Source organism: Pelophylax lessonae (assembly GCF_965119305.1).
Source record: "Pelophylax lessonae genome assembly, chromosome: 9".
Taxonomy (NCBI): domain Eukaryota; kingdom Metazoa; phylum Chordata; class Amphibia; order Anura; family Ranidae; genus Pelophylax; species Pelophylax lessonae.
Genome location: NC_138776.1, coordinates 79,159,090 through 79,184,687, shown reverse-complemented (window position 1 = coordinate 79,184,687; position 25,598 = coordinate 79,159,090). Strand labels below are relative to the sequence as shown.

The following is a 25,598-nucleotide window of genomic DNA, read 5'->3' as shown; positions in this document are numbered from 1 at the left end:
TGGGCATACGCCAACAGGAATCAGTAAAGGCTTAGGTATACTCTCTGGTTGGTACCAGTTTCCTGGGGGTACTCGGAATACTCGGGGGTCCACGGCTTGCTCCTGTATGCACTCAGGATGCGGGGAAAGAAAGAAGGCTCCTCATAGTGCAGACGGTATAAAAAAATCTTCTTCTTTATTCAAAAGCTTCAAAACGCAATCACGGTAAAAAACAATAAAAAAGCAAAAAAACTGTTACCCTTTAGGAATGTCCTTGCAGACTTAATGCCTCGCGGCTATCCTTAATGTCTGCTTAGTGAGAGCCGCGCCGTACCCAGAAGTGGGGAAATGGCGTGCGGTTCACTGCGGGCCCAGAACGAGGCAGCGTGCGTTGCAACTTGACGCGTTTCTATGACGTACCACTATATTCACATATATTTTGCACATATTTGCACATCTTTTTGTCACTAAATCAAGCTACTGTGGCAAGATTCCAACACCCTCCACATACAGGGTTTAGCGCAGTTTTTTTCCCATACTTCTTACTACGTGTTTTTTGTATTAATAAACCTTATGCATCACTAAGCTGGCGCTGCTTTCTTTCTGTTTATTCTCCTCAGAGCCTCTCCTTGCTCCAGTTGGCAGCCGCTTTTCGTGCCCCCCCCCCCCACCTCATCCTTTTATATACTTTTCTACCCATTTTTACTTTTTATATTTTTACCTTTTTCCCTCATGGTGTGCCACCCACCAACATCAGAGAGCGCCATGTAATCATTGACTCAAAGAATGGTAAGGCTGATGCCCTATCGCAGATGTTGTCAGGGCCTCTCCAGGAAAGCAACTCCGAATGTACGATTCTGTCTAAAAATAACTTTCTAGGGGCCACAAGTTCTAAAACATTTTTTAATCTTCTCAAGGAGGGATATAAGAATGACCTACTTCTTAATCATCCTCCTAAGGACATTACACTCAAGTACAAGAACAGCTTTAGGACTCAAGCGCATTGCCTCTATGTACCTGAATCAGTTTGAGTAGAAGCCCTCAGGTTGGTGCATGACTCTAAACTTGCTGCTCATTTTGGGGTATCTAAAAGAGAAGAACACTTATCACATTTCTTTTGGTGGCCTGGGTACAAAAAGGATGTCAAGAGTTATGTGGCCTCGTGTCTGACCTGTGCCTGCAATAAGGCACCCTGATCTTCTCCTCTGGGGTTACTTCAACCACTGCCTGTGCCATCAAGACCATGGGGGTCAATTTCTATGGATTGTGTGGTTGATCTTCCCCTTTCAAAAGGGATGACCACTATCCTGGTAGTTGTTGACCATCTCACTAAGATGGCTCATTTCATACCTGTTAAGGGGGTACCCTTGGCTGAACATGCTGCAGAGGTAATGGTTCAAGAAGTTTTTAAACTACATGGAATTCCTGATTATGTGGTGTCTGACAGAGGAGTACAGTTTACCTCAAAATTTTGGAGAAATCTGTGGGTGTAACACTTAATCTCTCCTCGGCTTTTCATCCTCAGTCTAATGGTCAGACCGAAATGACCAATCAAACTTTGGAGCAATAACTTCAACTTTTTGTGAGTTATATGCAGGATGATTGGGTAGACTACCTTCCTACGGCAGAGTTTGCTTATAATAACTCTAAACATAGCTCCACTTTCCAAAGCCCCTTTTTTCTAAACACTGATATCATCCAGTTTTTATTCCTAATCTCCCTATCTCAACTCCAATTCCTGCTGTTACCAGCAGATTAACTACATTACAAGGGATTCAGGAGAACTGAATAATACATTGAAGGAGGCTCAGGAATATTACAAGAAAGCTGCTGACAGACATCGTAGATGCAGTCCCACCTTTCACGTAGGTGACAAAATTTGGTTATCTACCAAAAATGTTAAGGTTTATGTTCCATCTGCTAAGTTGGGTCAAAAGTTTGTAGGACCTTTTGAGATTTCTGCTTGAATCAACCCAGTCACCTTTCGCTTAAAACTTCCTGACAATATGAAGATTTACCTGGTTTTTCACATATCGCTATTCAAACCGTTTCATGAAAATCCTTTTTCTGGAAGAAGTCATCCTCCACCTGTGGAGGTGCAGGGTGAAGGAGAATTTGTGGTGGAGAAAATTCTAGACTTTGTGACACTATCTCAATAAAAAAAACATCTATAGCTGGATAGTAGGGAAAGGGGGCTGCTGACATGTCCAATTACTAAGCACTCTTTGACACTGTGGTATAGTCTAAAACTTAAACATAAAATTATCTCACCACATACTTCCCTGCTTTCCATATTGACTGCCCTGTATGTATTCAATGTGTGGTTCTGTCACTGTCTATACCTAATAACTAGGGTTGAGCGAACACCTAGATGTCCGTGTTCGACGGGTTCGGCCGAACTTTAAAAAAAAGTCCGGGTCCGTGTCCCGGACTTTTACCGAACTTTTCCCGGACACCGAACCCCATTGAAGTCAATGGGGACCCGAACTTTAAGGCACTAAAATGGCTCTAAAACACCAAAGGAAAGGGCTAGAGTGCTGCAAATGGCAGCAAAACGTAATTAAGAGCATGGCAAGTGCTCTGCAAACAAATGTGGATAGGGAAATAACTTAAAACAACAAAAAAAAAACAGAAAAATAAAACAATGTTCTTCTTCATCTCTGAAGGACGAGGCCCATATGGAGTAGGAGGGAGGTTGAGGTGGTGGTGGATGTGGCGGTGACATAGGCGTGCGCACAGGGTGTGCTGGGTGTGCCTGGGCACACCCTAATCACCTAGGGCACATAGCATTGCCAGTGAGGAGATGGGAAAGATCTCCCTGGGACCTGCTCTGCTCTATTTCTCCTTGCCTACAGGTACATGGCCCCGATACATTACTCTCCCTGCTGGCAAACACATGCATGTGTATTTCAACTTTGGGGTGCACACCTTAATGCAATAGGCTGCGCACACCTATGGGCGGTGTAGGTGGAAGCGGCGGTGGAGGAGGACCAGGGCCGGATTAACAGCATCATGGGCTTGGTGCTGAGGATTTTGAAGGGCCTTAAGGGCCGTGCCTTGCCATGCACCCAGAGGAGGAAGGGTGCAGCCATGCATGCCTAATTCAACATGGGATGCTGTCTCTGAAGCCCATAAACACATCCATGCATCGCCAACTGTCCCTCCTTGTCCGGCCTTCACGCTGTGTGGGGAGGTTCTGAGGGTGCTGCCTGGGGAAGCGAGCATAGAAGCCAGACTTCTGTGTTTACAAGTGACAGAAGAGCGGTAACAGTGAATATGGCCAACCCGGGGCCTATATAAAAGGTAGGGGCCTGGAGCTGCAGCTCCAATAGCCCCTACATTAATCTGGCCCTGAGGAGGAGGACGAGGTAGCCAACACTGCTTCTTTTCAAAAATTTTAAATGAGGGTACACCCCAAAAGAGTGAGAAAGAGCAAAAATGGAACAATGGGTGGGTAAGGTCGGTATCCATTGCTATTCTGCATAAGGTACGGAAAAGTCCCGTGGGATCCATGCCTGGTTCATTTTAATGAACGTGAGCTTGTCCACATTGTCTCTGGACAGGCGGCTGCGCTTGTCTGTTATAACGCCCCCAGCCGTGCTAAATACCCGTTCAGATAATACACTGGCTGCAGGGCACGCCAGCACCTCCAAGGCGTAAAGGGCAAGCTCAAGCCATGTGCCCAATTTGGAGACCCAGAAGTTGAAGGGGGCAGACCCGTCATTCACTACATGTAGGCGTGTGCACACATACTGCTCCACCATGTTGGTAAAATGCTGCCTCCTGCTAAGACGTTCCATCTGAGCTGCTGGTGCTGCTGTTTGTTGTGGCGTGCTGACAAAGCTTTTCCACATTTCGGCCATGCTAACCCTGCCTTCTGAGGTGCTGGCGGTGCCCTGGTTGCGTTGGCGACCTCCTCCTCCTCCTCCTCTGCCTTGTGCTTCCACTGTGGCCCCGCTGTCAGATGGGAATGCCAGCAGCATGGCGTCTACCAGCGTGCGCTTGTACTCGCGCATCTTGCGATCGCGCTCCAGTGAGTGAATTAAGGACGGTACGTTGTCCTTGTAACGGGGATCCAGCAGCGTGGCCACCCAGTAATCAGCACAAGTTAGAATGTGGGCAACTCGGCGGTCGTTGTGGAGACACTGCAGCATGTAATCGCTCATGTGTGCCAGGCTGCCCAGAGGCAACGAAAGGCTGTCCTCTGTGGGAGGTGTATCGTCCGTGTCCTCTGTATCCCCCCAGCCACGCACCAGTGATGGCCATGAGCTGGCCTGGGTGCCACCCTGCTGTGAACATGGTTCCATCTCCTCCTCCAGCTCCTCCTCCTCCTCATCCTCCTCATCCTCCAGAACTGTGCCCCTGCTGGACAATTGCGTCCCTGGCGTTTGCGTGTGCAGGAACCCACCCTCGGAGCCCCTTGCGAATGACTGCCCTGAAAGCCTTGGAAATGTTACCTCTTCATCCTCCTCCTCCTCCTCATCCTGTGCCACATCCTCTTCCATCATCGCCCGAATTGTTTTTTCAAGGAGGCATAGAAGTGGGATAGTTAAGCTGAGAACGGCGTCATTGCCACTGGCCATGTTGGTGGAGTACTCAAAACAGCGCAACAAGGCACACAGGTCTCGCATGGAGGCCCAGTTAAATTAAATAGCGGAATAGAAAATATGATCCCAAAAAAGTGTATGTATATCACACGTACACAACCACACTGGGCCCCAATTACTATTGTTTGTACCCCTAAAAGGCTAGATGAGGAGTAGGGGGAGTATGGAACAGGCAGCACCCTCAAACCTTCAGAAGTATGAGATGAACCCCAACAACTTGGAAAGGTGGATCTCTCTCACACGTACCGACACAGACTATCCCGCAATTCAATTGATCCTCAAAGGTTTTTATTGAATAGCGGAATAGGAAATATGATCAAAAAAAGTGTATGTATCTCGCACGTACACAACCACACTAGGCCCCAATTACTATTGTTTGTACCCCTAAAAGGCTAGATGAGGAGTAGGGGGGGTATGGAACAGGCAGCACCCTCAAACCTTCAGAAGTATGAGATGAACCCCAACAACTTGGAAAGGTGGATCTCTCTCACACGTACCGACACAGACTATCCCCCAATTTAACTGATCCCCAAAGGTTTTTGATTAAATAGCGGAATAGAAAATATGATCCAAAAAAAGTGTATGTATATCACACGTACACAACCACACTAGGCCCCAATTACTATTGTTTGTACCCCTAAAAGGCTAGATGAGGAGTAGGGGGGGTATGGAACAGGCAGCACCCTCAAACCTTCAGAAGTATGAGATGAACCCCAACAACTTGGAAAGGTGGATCTCTCTCACACGTACCGACACAGACTATCCCCCAATTTAACTGATCCCCAAAGGTTTTTGATTAAATAGCGGAATAGAAAATATGATCCCAAAAAAGTGTATGTATATCACACGTACACAACCACACTGGGCCCCAATTACTATTGTTTGTACCCCTAAAAGGCTAGATGAGGAGTAGGGGGAGTATGGAACAGGCAGCACCCTCAAACCTTCAGAAGTATGAGATGAACCCCAACAACTTGGAAAGGTGGATCTCTCTCACACGTACCAACACAGACTATCCCCCAATTTAACTGATCCCCAAAGGTTTTTGATTAAATAGCGGAATAGAAAATATGATCCAAAAAAAGTGTATGTATATCACACGTACACAACCACACTAGGCCCCAATTACTATTGTTTGTACCCCTAAAAGGCTAGATGAGGAGTAGGGGGAGTATGGAACAGGCAGCACCCTCAAACCTTCAGAAGTATGAGATGAACCCCAACAACTTGGAAAGGTGGATCTCTCTCACACGTACCGACACAGACTATCCCGCAATTCAATTGATCCTCAAAGGTTTTTATTGAATAGCGGAATAGGAAATATGATCAAAAAAAGTGTATGTATCTCGCACGTACACAACCACACTAGGCCCCAATTACTATTGTTTGTACCCCTAAAAGGCTAGATGAGGAGTAGGAAGGGTATGGAACAGGCAGCACCCTCAAACCTTCAGAAGTATGAGATGAACCCCAACAACTTGGAAAGGTGGATCTCTCTCACACGTACCAACACAGACTATCCCCCAATTTAACTGATCCCCAAAGGTTTTTGATTAAATAGCGGAATAGAAAATATGATCCAAAAAAAGTGTATGTATATCACACGTACACAACCACACTAGGCCCCAATTACTATTGTTTGTACCCCTAAAAGGCTAGATGAGGAGTAGGGGGAGTATGGAACAGGCAGCACCCTCAAACCTTCAGAAGTATGAGATGAACCCCAACAACTTGGAAAGGTGGATCTCTCTCACACGTACCGACACAGACTATCCCGCAATTCAATTGATCCTCAAAGGTTTTTATTGAATAGCGGAATAGGAAATATGATCAAAAAAAGTGTATGTATCTCGCACGTACACAACCACACTAGGCCCCAATTACTATTGTTTGTACCCCTAAAAGGCTAGATGAGGAGTAGGGGGGGTATGGAACAGGCAGCACCCTCAAACCTTCAGAAGTATGAGATGAACCCCAACAACTTGGAAAGGTGGATCTCTCTCACACGTACCGACACAGACTATCCCCCAATTTAACTGATCCCCAAAGGTTTTTGATTAAATAGCGGAATAGAAAATATGATCCCAAAAAAGTGTATGTATATCACACGTACACAACCACACTGGGCCCCAATTACTATTGTTTGTACCCCTAAAAGGCTAGATGAGGAGTAGGGGGAGTATGGAACAGGCAGCACCCTCAAACCTTCAGAAGTATGAGATGAACCCCAACAACTTGGAAAGGTGGATCTCTCTCACACGTACCAACACAGACTATCCCCCAATTTAACTGATCCCCAAAGGTTTTTGATTAAATAGCGGAATAGAAAATATGATCCAAAAAAAGTGTATGTATATCACACGTACACAACCACACTAGGCCCCAATTACTATTGTTTGTACCCCTAAAAGGCTAGGAGTAGGGGGAGTATGGAACAGGCAGCACCCTCAAACCTTCAGAAGTATGAGATGAACCCCAACAACTTGGAAAGGTGGATCTCTCTCACACGTACCAACACAGACTATCCCCCAATTTAACTGATCCCCAAAGGTTTTTGATTAAATAGCGGAATAGAAAATATGATCCCAAAAAAGTGTATGTATATCACACGTACACAACCACACTAGGCCCCAATTACTATTGTTTGTACCCCTAAAAGGCTAGGAGTAGGGGGAGTATGGAACAGGCAGCACCCTCAAACCTTCAGAAGTATGAGATGAACCCCAACAACTTGGAAAGGTGGATCTCTCTCACACGTACCAACACAGACTATCCCCCAATTTAACTGATCCCCAAAGGTTTTTGATTAAATAGCGGAATAGAAAATATGATCCAAAAAAAGTGTATGTATATCACACGTACACAACCACACTAGGCCCCAATTACTATTGTTTGTACCCCTAAAAGGCTAGGAGTAGGGGGAGTATGGAACAGGCAGCACCCTCAAACCTTCAGAAGTATGAGATGAACCCCAACAACTTGGAAAGGTGGATCTCTCTCACACGTACCAACACAGACTATCCCCCAATTTAACTGATCCCCAAAGGTTTTTGATTAAATAGCGGAATAGAAAATATGATCCCAAAAAAGTGTATGTATATCACACGTACACAACCACACTAGGCCCCAATTACTATTGTTTGTACCCCTAAAAGGCTAGGAGTAGGGGGAGTATGGAACAGGCAGCACCCTCAAACCTTCAGAAGTATGAGATGAACCCCAACAACTTGGAAAGGTGGATCTCTCTCACACGTACCAACACAGACTATCCCCCAATTTAACTGATCCCCAAAGGTTTTTGATTAAATAGCGGAATAGAAAATATGATCCCAAAAAAGTGTATGTATATCACACGTACACAACCACACTAGGCCCCAATTACTATTGTTTGTACCCCTAAAAGGCTAGGAGTAGGGGGAGTATGGAACAGGCAGCACCCTCAAACCTTCAGAAGTATGAGATGAACCCCAACAACTTGGAAAGGTGGATCTCTCTCACACGTACCAACACAGACTATCCCCCAATTTAACTGATCCCCAAAGGTTTTTGATTAAATAGCGGAATAGAAAATATGATCCCAAAAAAGTGTATGTATATCACACGTACACAACCACACTAGGCCCCAATTACTATTGTTTGTACCCCTAAAAGGCTAGGAGTAGGGGGAGTATGGAACAGGCAGCACCCTCAAACCTTCAGAAGTATGAGATGAACCCCAACAACTTGGAAAGGTGGATCTCTCTCACACGTACCAACACAGACTATCCCCCAATTTAACTGATCCCCAAAGGTTTTTGATTAAATAGCGGAATAGAAAATATGATCCCAAAAAAGTGTATGTATATCACACGTACACAACCACACTAGGCCCCAATTACTATTGTTTGTACCCCTAAAAGGCTAGATGAGGAGTAGGGGGAGTATGGAACAGGCAGCACCCTCAAACCTTCAGAAGTATGAGATTGTGTTCACTGTACCCCACAAAGATTGAGTTCACTGCACCCCACAATGATTGTGTTCACTGCACCCCACAAAGATTGTGTTCACTGCACCTCACAAAGATTGTGTTCACTGTACCCCCCAAAGATTGTGTTCACTGCACCCCACAAAGATTCTGTTCACTGTACCCCACAAAGATTGTGTTCACTGCACCCCAAAAAGATTGTGTTCACTGCACCCCAAAAAGGATGTTGTTCACTGCACCCCAAAAAGGATGTTGTTCACTCCACCCCAAAAAGATTGTGTTCACTGCACCCCACAAAGATTGTGTTCACTGCACCCCAAAAATATTGTGTTCACTGCACCCCAAAAATGATTTTGTTCACTGCACCCCAAAAAGGATTTTGTTCACTGCACCCCAAAAAGGATGTTGTTCACTCCACCCCAAAAAGATTGTGTTCACTGCACCCCAAAAAGATTGTGTTCACTGCACCCCACAAAGGATTTTGTTCACTGCACCCCAAAAAGATTGTGTTCACTGCACCCCAAAAAGGATGTTGTTCACTGCACCCCAAAAAGGATTTTGTTCACTGCACCCCAAAAAGATTGTGTTCACTGCACCCCACAAAGGATTTTGTTCACTGCACCCCACAAAGATTGTGTTCACTGCACACCAAAAAGGATTGTGTTCACTGCACCCCAAAAAGATTTTGTTCACTGCACCCCAAAAAGATTGTGTTCACTGCAGCCCAAAAAGATTGTGTTCACTGCAGCCCAAAAAGATTGTGTTCACTGCAGCCCAAAAAGATTGTGTTCACTGCAGCCCAAAAAGATTGTGTTCACTGCAGCCCAAAAAGATTGTGTTCACTGCAGCTCACACACAGAAAAATGGATGTGGATCACTGACACCTGCCTATCTCCAATCCCACACCACACAGCAATATCGATTGTAGTTTGTAGAACACAGTTTCCCTAAAATTCAGCAGACTCTGTCCCTAACAGGATTGAGAAGAGATCGTAGATCAGGATTGAGTGCAGATTCACCCCACCCCCCACACAGCAATATCGATTGTAGTTTGTAGAAGACACTGACCCTATAATTCAGCAGACTCTATCCCTAAAATGCCTACAACTCGCCCTGCCTAAACACTCCGACCTGTCCCTCAATTCTATCCGGACACAAATGGTTTTTTCCTGCCTATCTTTCCCTAATCAGCAGCCAGCACGTTGATGTGTGCTCTGTCCCTGAATCTAAGCAGCATAATGACGCTGCTGCGGCAGCTGCCTCGAACTTATAAAGACTTGGTCACATGCTTCAGACGGCCAATCACAGCTACTGAGACATTTGCAGGCATGGCTGGGATGGCTTAAGGCACACCAGTTAAACGATTGTTGATTGGCTGTTGAAAGCCCGCCATGAAAAGAGCGCCAAAGCATGCAAAACCCGGAAATAAAACGACCGAACACGGATTTTTACCCGAACATACAGTAAAGTGTCCGTGTCCGTGTTCGGGTACAAAAAATCCAATTATTCGGTACGAACACGAATAATACAGTCCGTGTTCGCTCAACACTACTAATAACACATTACTTGAACAAATCAGCTTCTTCTATTTGAAAGTGAAACCTTAAATACTGTAAAAGACAAAAACTTGAGCCTAGCGAAGTTTTTCATTATTTATGAATTAAGCATTTTTTGCAATCACAAACAAATGGCATTACTGATCTCTCCTGTTTCATTGCTTTTGAGCATGCATTTCTGAACATGCCAGGAGGGCCATTCCTTATTACTCTTGTATATTCTTTATTGTCCTCATCAACAGTGCATACCCCCTTCTCTTACACTGTCAAATGGGATGGTGACTTGGGCAGTAACACATCGGAACAGGAATGGGCTCTATTGTGGACTAACATTGCCAAAAGTTTTACTCAAGTGTTGGCCGTGATGGCGAACAATAAGGATCTTCTTTGATAGTACCTTTTCCCCCTGAGAATTTCCTGTGCGATTCCAACCCATTCCCCCAAGTGCTTTTGAGAATGTCAAACATATATATAGGCATATTTGGTGGGACTGTGCAAATGTGAAAAGAGTTTGGATTATAGTCTATCAATGGCTCTATATTGTTATGGGTATGTCCTTTATAAAAACCCATACAAAGTTCTCGACTAGACAACCTAAAGGTTGCATTGCCACTCAATTTAAACTAGTTATGTATATTCTTATGACAGCAAAGAGGGTTATAATGAGAGCATGGGGAACCCAAACTATCCTCTTTTAAGATGCTACCCATCTTTCGCCCTGACTTGCTCCTATGAAAGTGGTTGTAACCCTAAAAAATAAATAATAATAAAAAAAAAACTGTTCCTCTACAGCAGCATATACAGCATAGGGCTTGTGCAGTGTCATTTGTCCCTCTCTATACTGTAAAATACCTGGTCTTTCCCTCTCCCCCTCCCTCCCTGCCTGTCAGCTGAGGAGTCTGTGTGTATGAGCAATCTCCCTTCCCACCACTAATCCTCTATGGCTGTAAAATCACTAATTTCAAATCCTGGAAGCCCCTATCTTACAGCAAGATAAACTGTGCAGTGTCTGTTTTTTAAAAATCATGCAGCAAAATACCTTATTTCAGAGTGCAGCTGTGCACTGCACTCACGTGACCTCCCTCTTTATTGTATGATTTATTATTACTGCAGTGCTGCATTTAGAGTGATATCACTTTTATTGATTTAAAGCAGAACTCCGGGATCAGCAAAAAAATCGCCCATTAGTACACCCCCCTACACAAAACATTAAACAGTTATTACATTTGTGAAATTCCTTACCATTGAAGAGAAAAGTCTAACTAACTGAATTTTCAGGAAGTCTTCTCTCTAATTCAAAAGATGCAAAATCTGTTTTGCCAAGGAGGAGTGATTACATCATATCCTCTCCTCTCTCTTTAGCCTGTAATGAACTTACACTTTCCATCATGCTTTGGGAATTTCAGTGAATGTGGGAGGGTACACCAGGCCTGTACATGTTAAATGTGAACAAGCTCACTTCAACATAAATCACACCCTTCATTCTGCAGCCAGCCAGCCACACTAGTTAGTAACACGCAGCACGATAAGTAGGTTGTAGCCTTATAAATGAAAAACATGTTTGTACTCTCCCCCTCCAACCACAACAGGAGATAAACATATTGCTCTTACTTGCTTTATGTAATTATGATTGAACTGTAGACACATTCCAGTAATTATATATTTAATTAGTGAGGCTGTACCCCAAAGAGGCAGCCATCATGGAAGAGTAGAGAGCAGCTGCCCTATACCATCACATTGTGGAGCTGTTATCTCCCAACCCACTTCCCACAGCTCAGCTGTCTGGGCCTTTTTTAGCACATGTGCAGCCAATCGCACTGTCACAACATTGTCTCAAGCACATCAAGCGTGGCAAAAACACCAGCCATTTGGACACCACATGCTTGACAAGGCATTTAACCACCCACCACTCAGCCCGTTGGCAAGAGCACCTGAAAGCTACACAAAAGGGGCGCAATTCTGTTCCTCCTCCTTATTCACCTCAGTCTACCCCTGCTATACCTTATGACCTCTCAGAAACGTTCACTGACAGGGATGATGGTATAGCACAAGGTGTCCCAGGTCCTTGCAGCACATCTGCCAGTAGCACACCACCAGCTGTAGACTATAGCTGACAAATTTCTGCCACCCATATGCCCAGCGTCTAAATGCAATCTTGTCAAAGCTACTGGCTTTACAACTTCTGCCTTTCCATCTGGTGGATTGTGCACCCTTCAGTGAATTTTTCAGAATGTGCTTTACCACTATGGCAGGTTCCCAGTCGCTATTTCTTTTCACGTAATGCCATTCCAGCTCTGTACTCTGACGTGGAAGGCAATGTTGTGGCATCGTTGGGCATGGCAGTCAGCCACAAAGTCCACGTTACTGCTGGAAGCAAGCATGGTCAGGGATGATATATTTCATTCACAGCACACTGGATAACTCTGCTTGCAACTTGGAAGGATGTGGGACAGGGCTCAGTGCTGCAGCTTGTTGTGCCCCCATGTCTCCATACAGCTTAATGCGAAATTTGTCAGATCTGCCCCCTCCTCCTCCTCCTCCATGTCCTCCTCTGCTGAATAGTCCTGTAAACCACAAGTAACCCCTAAGTGTTCAAGGGGCTATTAAATGAGTCAGGCTAAAAGGGGCCATGCAGCAGTGATGAGCCGAACACCCCCCGGTTGGGTTCGCACCAGAACACCGCGAACAGAGGAAAAGTTTGTTTGAATAAATGAACCCCATTGAAGTCTATGGGACTCGAATCTCGAAAATAAAACAGCCTCATTTTGAAGGCTTAAATGCAAGTTATTGCCCCAAAAAAAGTGTATGAGGGTCCGGGTACTGACCTGGGGAACATGTAGCAATACATTTCTTTTTTTAAAAAAAACGATCATTTTTAAAGAATCAGTAAATTACTGATTTTAATGTGGCTTAAAGTGAAACTATAAAAATGAAAAATTCCTTTAAATATCGTGCCTGGGAGGTCCCCTGAATGTGCCTGTAAAGTAGTGCATCTCTACAATGTATGTAGTCTGCTGCAGCAATACTGACATTTCTAAAGCAAAAAATGTCATATACAAATATACATACAAATTTCAAATCGCATGTACTTGTCATACAGGTGCAGAAAAATTGGGCCTTGGTTGTTTGTGGTGCCTGAACACCGTAACCCCTCGCAGTTACTCTTGCTGGGCGCAGGAACGGGCCCTGCTGCTAAAAAATCCATACAAATTTGAAATCGCATGTACTTGTCATACAGGTGCAGAAAAATTGGGCCTTGGTTGTTGGTGGTGCCTGAACACTGCAACCCCTCACAGTTACTCTTGCTGGGTGCAGGAATGGGAACTGCTGGTAAGAATTCCATACAAATTTGAAATTGCATGTACTATACAGGTGCTATAAATTGGGCCTTTGGTGTTGGTGGTGCCTGAACACCGTAACCAAGCCCTCGCAGTTACTCTTGCTGGGTGCAGGAATGGAACCTGCTGGTAAGCATTCCATACAAATATGAAACTGAATGTACTATACAGGTGCCAAAATTTGGGCCTTTGCTGTTGGTGGTGCCTGAACACCGTAATTAAGCCCTCGCAGTTACTTTTGCTGGGCGCAGGAACGGGACCTGCTGGTAAGAATTCCATACAAATTTGAAATTGCATGTACTATACAGGTGCCAAAAATTGGGCCTTTGCTGTTGGTGGTGCCTGAACACCGTAACCAAGCCCTCGCAGTTACTCTTTCTGGGTGCAGGAACGGGACCTGCTGGTAATAATTCCATACAAATTTTAAATTGCATGTACTTAGCAAACAGGTGCAAAAATATTGGGCCTTTGGTGTTGGTGGTGCCTGAACACCATAACCCCTCGCAGGGCACAGGGACAGGGCCTGCTGTTAAAAATGACATACAACATTTAAATTGTATGCACCTGTCATACAAGTGCAGAAAAATTAGGCCTTGGGGTTGGTAGTGACCTAAACCAAAAACATTGTTGGAAGCTAGCAGAATCAAGGTAGAGGAATAGAATAGGCAGCATATGCCATCCCATATTCAAGGGATGGCAGACCCCTAGCAAATTCAAACAGTTACATCAGCATCAGGGACTTGATAGCTCTTGTTGATCCAGGACTGGTTCATTTTGATAAAAGACAGCTGGTCAAAAGAGTCTGTGGACAGACGCACTCTTTTGTCCGTCACAAAACCTCACAAAAGCATGTTGGAAGCAGGACAGGCCAGTAGCTCCACTGCATATTGAGCAAGTTCTGGCCAGTGGTCCATCCTCAAGACCCAGTACCTATCACATACTTGGTGAAGACTGGAATGTTGTGGAGGCCTCTCTTGCTCCTCCCCCCTGATACTCCTGAAGGTGGGAACAGAGAGTGTAAGGCAAGGAGTGGCACGAGTGCCGTAGCAGCTAGCTGGTGGTGTTCACTCCGTAGGTGGGTACAGCTGGTAGTCACAGTCCTTGGAACAGGGTGCAGTGGCAGCTTGGCACCAGAGTGTGGGAGCAGTAGCCAGCAGAAACCGGGCAGAGAGGTAACGAATCAGCAAGAAAGCAAGTCCAGAAGATAAGCCAAGGTCGATAACAGCCGGGCAACGTGATACAGGGTAAGCAGGCAGATCAGGTCCGTTTAAGCAAGCCAAGGTCAGGGTAGTAAGCAACAGAGCAGGAGCAGGGGCAGAAGAAAAGTTCAAAGGCAGGCCGGGTCATACACAGGTGAGTAGTAACAACAGATCAGGCCTCAGAACCACGGGAGCAAGCTGAAGACCAATCAGCAACTGCTCACAGTACTAGAGCAGTTTGAATAGGCCACTTGGAGCCAAATGCTAATTGGTGAGTTCAGGTGTGCAATGTGCATGGGCGTGAACGAAAGTCTGTACTGGCCTTCTGGTGGAGGAAATCCGGTTTACCTTACAGTAACCCAGTGGATGCTCACTGGAAAGGTCTCCAAGTCTGCTCTTGCGCCTAGATAATCATGCACCATATGATGGAGACGCTGCTGATGGTTGCTTAAACCTAAAAGCCCTGGGTGCTGCTGAGGACTAAAGAACTTTTTAAAGGCATAGTTAAGCTGGCCACCTTCTCCACCGCTCCTCCTTTGGCTGAACGATGCCTCAGAAACACCTCCAGAGAATGTTGACCTCCCAGTGTCTGGAAAGGTGGTACACAAATTTTTTTTCAAGGCCTCCTCAAGATTTTTCATCCTCTGCTCCCTCTGCGAAGGCAGAATGAGCTTTGCAACTTTACCCCTGTAACGTGGCTCAAGAAAGGATGCCAACCAGTAATTATCCCTCTCCTTGATAGCATGAATCCTCGGGTCCTTTCGCAGGCTTTAAAGAATGAGGGAGCCTATGCAATGTAAGTTGGTGGAGGCATGAGCTTCTGAGTCCTCTGGGTCACTCCCCAACCACGTACAACTCCTGGGGTTTCTGGGGAATCAAAACCATCCCTTAAAGACTGCTGTATGCTATCCTCTATATCCATGCTGCCGAAATACTCCTCCTTCTCCTCTTCCTCCTGCGTGTTTTGTGGCCCTGCAGGAATGATATCTGCATAAAGGGGGCCTTGTGATGAAAGGAAGTCCTCCTCTTCCTCCCGCTGTTCTGCCTCAAGTGCCCTGTCCATGATTCAACGCAGCGTGTGCTCCAGCAGGTAGACTAGAGGGATAGTGTCACTGATTCATGAATCGTCCCAGCTCACCATCCTTGTGGCCTCCTCAAATGATGACGGGATGATGCATGCATCCTTTATCAAAAGCCACTGGCGTGGCGAAAAAAAGCCAACCTCCCCTGTCCTTGTGCCATACTCACACAGGTACTCATTTATGGCCCTCTGCTGCATGTGCAGCCGCTGCAGCATTGCCAACATTGAGTTACACCTGGTTTGCATGTCACAAATGAGCCGGTTGGTGGGCAGGTTGAATTCCCGTTGAATGTCAGATAAGCGAGCACTGGCAATGAACGAAAGGTGGAAATGGCCACAGACTTTTCTGGCCTGCCTCAGGAGATCTTGGAAGCCCGGGTATCTGCTCAAGAAACGCTGCACCACCAGATTCAGAACATGTGCCAAACATGGAACATGTGTCAATTGTCCCTGTCGGAGGGCGGAGAGAAGGTTGGTGCCATTGTCACATACAACCATTCCTGGCTCATGCTGTCGTGGCGTCAATCATCTCTGAGCCTGCCCCTGCAGAGCTGACAGAATCTCTGCACTGGTGTGACTCCTATCCCCTAGACAGACCAACTGAAGCACGGCATGGCATATTTTAGCCTGACTGCTTGCGTAGCCCCTATAATGCCTAGGGAGCACTGCTGCTTCAGAGGATAATTGAGCAGAAGAGGACATGGAGGAGGAGGAGATGGTGGAGTGGCCAGATGTGGCAGAACCAGCACCAGGTTTTTGGAAGCGTGGTGACAAAACAAGCTGCAACACTTAACCCTGTCCGGCATCCTTCCCAGCTGCCAGCAGAGTTACCCAGTGCACCGTGAACTAAATGTATCGTCCCTATCCATGCCTGCTGAAACAAGAGTCAGCAGTAATGTGCACCTTCCGCTCTGTCCAACAAGGCCAAAACACAACCTTCCACATGATGGTATAGAGCCAGAATGGCCTTACTTAAAAAGAAATGCCTTTTTGGGACCTGTCACTGTGGTGCAGCACATTCCACAAATTTGCGAAAGGGAGCAGAGTCTACAAGATGAAAAGGCAGCAATTGTAATGCTAGCAATTTGGCCAAGCTAGTATTAAGACGCTGAGCATGTGGATGGCTGGGACAGTATTTCTTTCTACTGGGGTAGTGAAATTTGCCTGCTGCTCAAATCAAGCGGTGGTGTATTGCTAGCAGATTGGGTGCAAGTCTCTGTGTCACTCATTGCTATACCATAATCCCTCTCAATGCTGGTATTTGAGAAGCCATGAGGTATAGTAGGGTTAGAGATCACAGATGAGGAGCAAGGTGATGTATGCTTGTTTTGATCTGGTTGGTCTTTCAGGTGCTGTTGCCAACGGACTGCATGGCAGGTCGTCATATGCCTTGTCAAGCATGTGGTGCCCAAGTGGCTGGGATTTTGCAGCACCCTGCACCTGTGGAGCTCTGTGCTGTGACGCAATAGGTTGGCTACTGCTATGGCAGCCCCTGGAGCACATCCTGCCTCGTTGGAGTTGTTCCTACCCCCCCCCCTCCTTCTCTATCCTATCAGGCACCCAAGTACAGTCAGTGACCTCATCATCCCCTTGTAAGATTCTGGTACCTTCGGTACCCTTCCAGCCCAATTCTTCCGCATATAGCTACCTGTCCCTTTAAATCTCGTGACGTCATCACTAGGCGCCGCTCTGAGCGGCTATTTCAATCGCCGGTTTTCACTCACAAGGTGTTCGTACAAACCGCTTGTTACACAGCCTTGTCTGACGCTGCCGAAGCCTCCAGCTATTTCCTGTATCTCGCTACGGATCCTGTATCTCGCTACCGATCCTTCTCCTCATTACCGGACCCCTCATCTCTCTAAAACCAACTAGTGATAAGTACCCCGCAGGGGATTCCTTCCTATCAACTTGCACTATCTACTCTTGTATACTAAAGACTGTTGCTATCTATGCATTACTATTTCTATCATCTGCACTGTTACATAGATTGCTAGCTCTTGAGTCTACTACCATCTATATCCTTGCACTGAGTTAGCAATTCCTGTACACTTCATCTGCTGTCCCCTACCACCTGTTAATTGTACATGATTGCTAACCTATCTGCATACTATCTATCACCATCTGCTAACACTCCTGAACATTACTATTGAGTGCCTATCATTGCTATCACTACTCACGCCTGTCCTTTCAGCACATCACCTCTATACTATCCTATACAATCTATCACTCCAGGAACATCTTAACTGAGTGCCTGTATATTTGCATGCTGAGGCAGGCTGGGCCACAATGATGATTCTGGAGAGTTGGATATGGTGATTCAACACATCTCTGCACGACTACTGAGTGGAAATTCTGCAGCTGCATATCCATTTCACTAAACAAACGCCGGAGCGTTACACCCCTCCCTCCTCGTCACTGGAGCAAACTTGGCAATATTCTTCAGCTGTGGCAACATGACTGCTGGTTTCTTGTCCGTCATTGTCACCCCCTCTCTCTAGGCTCACGTTATTCCCTTCATTAACCTTCAAACCATCATCACAGCTTTCAAATTGCTGTGCATCCCCCAGCAGCATGTCACTGACACCATGATCGAATAGTTCAGGTGACTCCTCCGTGCATGATGGTGGGGCGACAGAAGGAGTAGCTGTGGAGAAGGAGCCTGTGGAACGGTCCGCTTTTGGCAGCTGCGGTGGAAGGCAAACTACTGTGAGCGTGGGTATCAGAGGACGAGGAGGATGAGAACGGCTTATTGATCTACTCCACCAACTCTACTGCCCTGCCTGCAGAGGATGCACTATGTCGACTGGGACCACCACTTTTCACTGTGGACACAGAGGCTGCTTGCGCACTTTTCGTTTCCTGCGAGCGTCGGCCTCTCCTTGTCAGCCTTTCGGACATGATGTTGATAGAGATCAATACAGGGTATACGCAACTGACTGATAGATACTTAATGACCTGATATGATGTATTCAATAGCCCTACTGTTTATATAGATAGAGATGTGATGGGAATAGGGTATACACAAGTGACCGATTAAAATACTCTATCACCTGATATGATGTAATCGATAACCCTATATATAGATAAAGATGTGGTGGGTATAGGGTAAACGCCAGTGGCCGATTAAAATACTCTTATCTATCACCTGATATGATATGATTGATAGCCCTGTATATAGAGATCTATGTATGGTATATGGTCTATGGTATGCACTACAGAATATACAGTACTTCTCACAATCTGATCTCTGAACTTGTAAAAAGCACAAATCTCTCTCCCTACCTACACTGCTAGGAATGTCTCACTGCACTGTCTGACAAACTGCAAAGAAATGATTTTCTCCCTGCCTCAAACACGTTCCTCTCCCTCCCTGCTAGGAATGTCTCACTGCACTCTCTGACAAACTGCAAAAAAAGCCATTCTCGCTGTGACTCAAACGTGTTCCTCTCCCTGTCTCCTCGCCCGCACAATCACACTACATGCTGCGGCTGCGCGAGCAGCCTTTATGTAGTGCAGAGGGCTGTCAATATGGCACAACAACGCGCTCAGACTGGCTCCACTTTTTTTCCCGTGCCAATGGCTGCTGATAAAGTATACATGCACTGTACTGTCACCATTTGAGGAGGCCACAAGGAGGGTGAGCCGTGACAATGCATGCATCAGTGACACAATCCCTGTTATGTTCCTACTGGAGCAGACTCTGCATGGCATTATGGACAGGGCACTCGAGGTAGAGCAGTGGGAGGAAAAGGAGGACTTCCTTTCCTTTCGAGGTCCCCTTTATGCAGACACCATTCTTCCTACGCCACAAAACACACAAGGGGAGAGGGAGGAGGATTCTGGAAGTTTTTGAGACATTGTAGCAGAGGAAGACATACAACAAACCTTAGGAGATGGTTTTCCATCCCCAGAACCATTGGGAGTGGTACGTGGCTGGGAGGACACAGTTTGTAATCCTCAGTGATCCCAAGGAGTCTGCTTCTCATGCCTCCGCAAACTTGCGGTTCATGGGCTCCCTCATGCTTCAAAGCCTGCGAAAGGACTCGAGAATGATCGCTATTGGTTGTCAACCCTCCTTTACCACTGTAAGAACTCATCCTGTTCCCACAGAGAGAGCAGAAGATGAAATCTTTTGAGGACACCTAATGCTTTTCCCGACTGGGTTGGTTACATTGTCATAGAAATGTTTTGCGGCTTCTGTTGGTCTGTTGCGTTTTACAATTTTTTTAGTCCTCGGCATCCAGGGCTGTCAGCTTCCACATCCCATTGGCAGTGTCTGCATCATATGGTGGATGATTATCTAGGGGCGAAAACAGAGATGGAGAGTGTGACGGTGTCTTGGTTGACCGAACCATCAGACGTTGCAATCTGCAAGCTGACTCACTAGAAACAGAGGAGTGTCGGGAGAGCAGAAGCGAGCGAGCAAGGGTCTCGTCACATTGGTTGGCAGCGGTGGGATTTGCTCTCCAGTTACCGGGACACTCCAAACCACCACAGTCAATGACCAGCTATGCAGCATGCAGGAGAGCCACGCTGAAGGACTTACTTGAGAGCCGTGGAGGGACCAGTGGGACAAAGAACAAGGCCACCCTGATCAGTGAGCTAGCAGAGATGGATCAGAGGGGTGGTGATGCAGGACCCCGGTCAGTTGAAGACTTGTTTCAGAAACGAGTTCGAGAGCGGTTGGCATTATATGGTGCTAACCCATCAGAGACTGCCATACAGAATGCCATTAGAGACATCCAGCTGCAGGATGAGCGACAAGAGAAAGAACTAGAACGACAAGAGAGGGAACGAGAGCGGCAACATGAGCAGAGAATGGCAGAAATACAGCAATCTGAGAAAACGCCTAAAGATGCAGCGTCCCCATATGAGGAGGAGTTTCTCTGGAGGTTGCAGCAACACTTGGTCCAACAGGATGGGCCTGTATCAGAGGAAGCCATACTGGACTGGAGAGATTTCACTCGAAAGGAAATGTGGTATGAGGCCTAAGAGGATGTGCAGTGGAGGCGGAGAGAGAACCTTCCCAGCGAAGAACAGCGGTTCCAGGTATACGTTGCCCTGTGGTTACCTTTCCTAGGAGAGCAACCCCTGGATGAGTGGGTGACGGAGCTGTGGAACCTGATTTGGAAGGAGATGTGGCTGGATGAAGCTTACCGGGCACTAAAGTGGTATGCCACCAGCTACGACCACTGGATGGCTGACGACAATATGCCGGAAGGTGAGGACTATAGTGGCCCGGGCTTGCTGTGGAAGGCCTTTGAGGAGAGGGACTTTGGATGTCCTGCAGAGTTTCGGCGATGGGAAATCCAGGACACCAGGGAAGCCCTACTGGGTCTCCCCAAAGCGGATGACTTGGGGTCAGACCTGATTCATCTGGTCGGAATGGAGTGGAAACTGGAGCAGGAGTACCAATGCCACCCCAATCTACCCTGCAAGCAGAGCCGGAGTCCTGGGTGGCAGATCCAGACCCACAACCCTTCAGTTGGAGAGACAGTACAGACTGGTGGTACTGAGAAGACCCACCGATGGTAGGTGGAGATGGGACTGAGGTCTCTCTACCGGCCCTACAGGGAGGCTGGGCAGCCGGCCCAGGTCCCCAGCTACAGCAGGAGTTACAGGGAGCCTAAGGTGTCGTCCTTCCTTCCAAGCAGCAGTGTACCTTCCAGGGAGAGGAGACAACTATTCCTTCTCCTCAACCACAAGGGGACAACAGCCCTGACCCCAATGGTGCAGATGGGACCGCGGTCTCTGCACCAGACCTACAAGGATGCTGGGCGGCCGGTCCAGATCCCCAACCTACCCCGCAGGAATACCAGGGGGAGGAGGTAAGCGATTCCTCCTCTCTACAGCAGACCCCCAACCAGGTTCTGGGGGTAGTATTCGCCAACCCCAACCCAGCAGAAGAGCTGGCAACAGGGCAGAGTGCTACCAACCTCTGCCCAGCACCTGCAAAAGCTACAGTCCTCATTTGTACACCCCAGGGATGCTGGACAGTCGGCCCAGATCCCTAACAGCCGGACAAAGTGAGCCCCACCACCCTGTCTTCTCTCCAGTGGCTGAAAGGACTCCCAGGAGAAGGGCCAGTCCACACTTATCCACAGCAGCGGGTATGTTCTGCGAGAGAGGCAGAGGTTGGCTGGGTGAGTAACACTGTTTTCCCAACAATTTGTTTGGGGTACTGGGTGGGTGCAGACATTGGGAGGGCCCGTGGAACACAGTCTACCTTAGAGAGGTTGGAAAGTTCTTCTCTCAGCCTACTAGGCTCCTCTAATGTCTAAATCACCCTGTGTCTTTTAGGGACACAGGGTGCCCAAGAAGCCCAGTCTGGCCTGCCCAAACCAGACTTTCACAGACTAATTGGCTATGAGAGCTCCATGAGCCTTGCCAAGACAAACTTACAAACTATGCGGAACTTTGTCAAGAAAGCTGCCATGATGGATGGACTCTTTGGGACTTGTTACCCGACTAACTCAGGCACAGACCGATTGTAGGTCTGGTACCTGGATTAGTCTACCTTTGGGGAAAAGATATGTGACAGTGTTCACCGTCACTGGAATTTAAGGACAGATGGGTGATGGTTTGGATTGCTTCATATTTGTCAGCAAGGTCTCCATGTAGAAATATTGAGATTTGTTCCCATTTGCCATGAGGTCTCTGACCAGGAAGTACAACTCCTAATATGGTCATTCCAGGAAGTTCAATGGGGAGACTGACTGTCTAACAATTTTGCTTTTGTCTGAGGTGGCTTTCCATTCACCTATTGTCGGTTGTGCTAATGAACTCACCTGTTGTCTGCTAAGGGATGTATTGACACTCAGAGTAATGTGTATTAGGGGCTCGTTATGGAACCATTGTTCTGTGTCTGGCTATTGTGTACATTGATTGTCCCCTGGGGGCTTCTGTCTCATTACACATAACAGTCCTTCCACTCAAGCTATCTGACCAATCCCTGCTGACTCATTTTTGAGTCCTCATTTGCATAGCTAAGGAGGACCTGAAGGAGAACGGCATGTACTGTGCAATTGACCAATGGGAAAGCGGTTGTTGGGGTCAGGATGTTCCAAATTCTGTATAAAAGTGTGCTGTGTGCTTCCAATAAATGTCTTCCTGTTTGAACTTACATACAGCCTGCTTGGTGTTTGTTCTAATGGATTCCGAACGGCACATAGCTGTAGTTCGGATCCCGGAGCCTTGGTTGACCGAACCATCAGATGTTGCGATCTGCAAGCTGACTCACTAGAAACAGAGGAGTGTCGGGAGAGCGGAAGCGAGCGAGCAAGGGTCTCGTCACAGAGAGCTTTCCAGTTGACGATCCACTGGGTTACTGGGTCATGAATATAGACCACTGGCCAGACCTTGCCCAGTATGCAATTGAGCTGCTAGGCTGCCCTGCATCCAGCGTGCTTTCTGAACAGACATTCAGTGCTGCCCGAGGTTTTGTTACTGAGAATAGTCTGTCCACAGACTCCATGGACCAGATGACATTTATCAAAATGAATCAGTGCTGGATTACCAGCAGCTATAAATCCTCTGATGCTAATGTCACTGAATACGTGTTTTTGGGATGTGGAATCTTTGCAAGACTTCTAGGCTGCCTAGCGTTGTGGGTGTTGATTTTATCTGGTAGAAATATTCTGGTGTAGGCTTCATGGGCAGGTGTTCTGGTGTAGGGTTTCGGTGTGAAGGCGCCTCGAACACCCTAAGACCAATTTTTCCCCACCTGTTTGACAGGTGCATATCATTTTTATTTTTCACAGCAAGGTCAATTTTTTTATCTCATCAAGAGTGCCTCTATTGGGTTAGGGTGTAAAGGCCACTTTACAGGCAAACTAAGGGGTCCCCCCAGGCACTATATTGAAATGAATTTTTCTGCTTTCACTTTAAGCATCAGTAAATCACTGCTTATTTAAAAACAACATTTTTTTTACAAACTTTTTTTTCATTGATACATGCCCCCCAGGGCAGTACCCGGATCCCCATAACCATTCTATGGGCAATTACTAGCATATAAGCCTTCAAAATGGGCACTTTTTAGTTTTTTCCAGTTTGGGTCCCATAGACTTTAATGGGGTTCGTTATTCGGTTCCAAACTTTCACAATGTTCAGCCCATCCCTAACAGCAATCAGTGCTTGTATAGTGTATATGAGCACATCCCGAGCCGCAACACAGAAAGAAAAAGTTCGGGACATGCTGCTTTACATCAGCATGTGGCACAAGTAAATGTTGGCATGAGAAAAAAACTAAAAAGTGCAGCGCTAACTTACTAATCAATAACACAATAATGGCAGAACCCTTTAATGTATGGAATTCTCAATAAACTTCAATATTACCACAATACTGGTCTCTGTGATATGTAACGTCACATACAATACACATCAAACTGGAAATAAGACAGAAAAAATGAAACTTTGCAGGAATGGCGGGATGGTGAAACCCTTCTTACAGATGTTTGGCAGTGGACAGTGTCAGTAGGTGCTTATCAGTGCTGCCTCATCAGGGCCCATCAGTGCAGCCTATCAGTGCCCTTCAGTGCCCTAAGTGCAGCCTCATTAGTGCACATCAGTGCAGCTTATCAGTGCCCCTAAGTGCAGCCTCAGTGCCCATCAGCGCAGCATATCAGTGCTGCCTTATCAGTGAAGTATCATCAGTGCAGCATATCAGTGCGGCCTCATCAGTGCCAATCAGTGCAGCTTATCAGTGCCCATAAGTGCAGCCCTATCAGTGCCACCTCAGTGTCCATCAGTGCAGCATATCAGTGTTCATCAGTGCAGCATATCAGTGCAGCCTCATCAGTTCCCATCAGTGCAGCTCATCAGTGCCCATAAGTGAAACCTCATCAATGCAGTTTATCAGTACCCATCACTGCAGCCTCATCCATGCTCCTCAGTGCAGCTTCATCAGTGCCCATCAGTGCAGCTTATCTATGCCCATCAGTGCAGCCTCATCAGTGCCCATTAGTGCAGCCTCATCAGTACCGCCTCAACAGTGCCCATCAGTGCAGCCTCATCAGTGCCCATAAGTGCACCCTATCTGTGCCCATCATTTCAGCTTATCAGTGCCCATTAGTGCAGGTTCATCAGTGTCCATTAGTGCAGCCTATCTGTGCTCATCAGTGAAGATTATCTATGCCCATCAGTGCCCATAAGTGCAGCCTATCTGTGCCCATCAGTGCAGCTTATCTGTGTCCATCAGTGCAGCAGGGATCATTAGGAGAGCCAGCCAGGTCAGAATGGGGATCTCCCGTGGTGACAGATATTGTAAGTGAAACACCTGGTCACTATAAAGTCCCGCCTTCTGGACTGGCACTAGATCAGTGTGCTGTCTATCACAGGGGCCATTCCATGAAGCGGGACTTTACAGTAACCAGCCTTGACACATACAAGATGTATCACAGTGGGAGATCCCCACTCTGTGTCATCTGGCCTGCTCTTCTAACCATCCCCATGCAGCAGTGACAGATGACTGATGGGCGAATGGTGGGGGGTGTTGGGTGAGTGCTTGCAGGGAGCAGAAGAGGAGGAGGACACCACCTCCAAGGGTGGTACAGACTGGGGGTCTGTGAGACCCCTCCGCCCACTACAGCAAGCAGGGATGGAAGTACAAGTCCCTGCTTGCCGGATAAAACTACAAATAGCCTGTCCCAAGACCGGTGGCTGGGGGAATAGGAGGAATAGCAGCCACCTGTCTTACAAACAGGAAATCCCTGCGGATTAACGGTTACTTCAAAATCATCAGGCTATTACAGAGGAACTACTGAGCCAACAAGAGTTCTTCTTTAAAAGTTAACATAAGAGCTGCTCATACTTTTCAAAATTCCTCTAAATAAAGGTCAATAAATGTGGTGTTCTTGTTATTATTGTCTCCAGCTTT

The 25,598-nt window shown here is 46.8% G+C and overlaps 1 protein-coding gene across 1 annotated transcript in view; it reads left to right on the top strand.

Moving 5' to 3' along the window:
* LOC309564225 (alpha-2-macroglobulin-like) overlaps nucleotides 1–25,598 on the top strand; it is a gene marked incomplete at its 3' end in the record, with an annotated part of 271,806 nt that overhangs the window by 104,820 nt on the left and 141,388 nt on the right.